The 1,887-nt window shown below is 37.3% G+C and overlaps 1 long non-coding RNA gene across 1 annotated transcript; it reads right to left on the bottom strand.

Moving 5' to 3' along the window:
• Nucleotides 1–570: 570 nt before the first annotated feature.
• Nucleotides 571–1,550, bottom strand: LOC149267722 (uncharacterized). Its single transcript, XR_016271507.1, has 2 exons — nt 1,328–1,550; nt 571–1,263 (listed from the first exon to the last, which is right to left on the bottom strand). It is a non-coding gene; the product is annotated as an uncharacterized LOC149267722 (long non-coding RNA).
• Between the last annotated feature and the right edge of the window lie 337 nt (nt 1,551–1,887).

Raw genomic sequence — 1,887 nt, 5'->3', positions numbered from 1 at the left:
CCTATACTTGGAGTCAATCCCAGAGTATTGGAGGTGGTGTAATGGTGTGGGGGTGTATGGCAGCAAGTGGAGTAGGCAATTTGGCTTTTATTGAGTCCACAATGAACCATATGGATTACCTCCATATCTTAAAACACAATTTACACCAAAGCGCCAGACAATTGGGTCTTGGGGAGGACTTTGTCTTCCAACATGACAATGACCCCAAACACACAGTTCACAATGTCAAGCTCTGGTTGCTCTATAATACTAGAGCTTTACCGGCTGATTTCACCCGGAAATTGGTGGCATCGATGATAAATGTATGTCATTAAATAGTTTTTCTCTAAAAAATATAATATTGATAACAATACTATTATTTATCATATTTATTCTCTATCAAAGTCGCACGTTAGGCCTGTACGCATAGTTTTTCTGGCAAGTGTATTTATATTTGCATTTCAAATTTTTATACGTGTGGGTGTGCTAATTGTGTCTCCGCTTTGCTCTGCCATCCGAATATAAAAAAAAGTCTTAAACATATGTACATACATATATCCATATGAATGTACAACCAGAGTAGCAACACAATTAACACATAATTAATTAATTTATTTACATAACACACATCTATATTCACAACAATTGCACAAAAGTAATAAATATATTCCACTTGTTGTTCCGTGTGCAAATATCTGGTCCAATTATTTCTATTTTTTCTTACGATTTGCATTTTTTATACCCTGAACCCATTTTCAATGGGAAATCAGGGTATAATGGTTTTGTTGAAATGTATGTAACAGGCAGAAGGAGGCGTGGCAGGCCCCACAAAGTATATATATTCTTGATATGGGCGACGAGCTGAGTCGATATAGCCCTGTCCGTCTGTCCGTCCGTCCGTCCGTATGAGTGCGTCGATCTCAGAAGTTACTCGTGTGTACCATACGCAGTACGAGTTTGCTTTAATTTTTCGATAAATCATCCGATAACTTTTTTATCGAGAATAATCGAAAAATTGATTTTGTTTTTTCAGCCTCATTAAAATACTATTAGACCTGGAGACTTACAAATTTGCGTTGTATATAAAAATCCAACGAAGACGACCAACGATGCTCGACTCCGTCCCCAGTGATGCCAATAAACTTACCTGCAACGAGAAAAATAAAAAATAACAAATTGAAAACATTAATAATCACAATATACACTTATCTGCAAAACGGCCAAATATCCAACGAGGGCAACCAACGATGGTAACTCCGTCCCCGGTGATGCCACGCAACGACCCTGAAAAAATAAATAAATCTAAAACTATAATTCTATATTGGCAAAAATCACAATATACACTTACCTGCAGCATGGCCAAAAATCCAACGAAGACGACCAACGATGCTCGACTCTGTCCCCAGTGATGCCAATAAACTTACCTCCAACGAGAAAATTAAAAAATTAATAAATTAAAACACTAACTGACGAACAGCAAAAAATCACAATATGCACTTGCCTGCAACATGGCCAAAAATCTATCGGGGATAATAGGTGATGGTCGACTCCGTCCCCAGTGATGCCAATAAACTTACCTGCAACGGGAAAAATAAGAAGAAACATCTAATTAACAACTAAATTCAAACTAGCAAAAAATCACAATATACTACTTACCTGCAAAACGGCCAAAAATTCGACGAGGATGATCAACGATGCTTTAATCTGCCCCTGGGGATGACAATAAACTTACCTCCAACGAGAAAATTAAAAAATTAATAAATTAAAACACTAACTGACGAACAGCAAAAAATCACAATATGCACTTGCCTGCAACATGGCCAAAAATCTATCGGGGATGATCGGTTATGCTCGACTCCGTCCCCAGTTATGCCAATAAACTTACCTGCAACGAGAAAAATAAAAAAT

The sequence above is a fragment of the Drosophila arizonae genome, unplaced genomic scaffold, assembly GCF_054131065.1.
Source record: "Drosophila arizonae isolate 15081-1271.41 unplaced genomic scaffold, UAZ_ARI_1.0 ARI_Backbone_171, whole genome shotgun sequence".
NCBI lineage: Eukaryota > Metazoa > Arthropoda > Insecta > Diptera > Drosophilidae > Drosophila > Drosophila arizonae.
The sequence above is the reverse complement of the archived record's forward strand: the minus strand, read 5'-3'. Positions and strand labels throughout refer to the sequence as shown.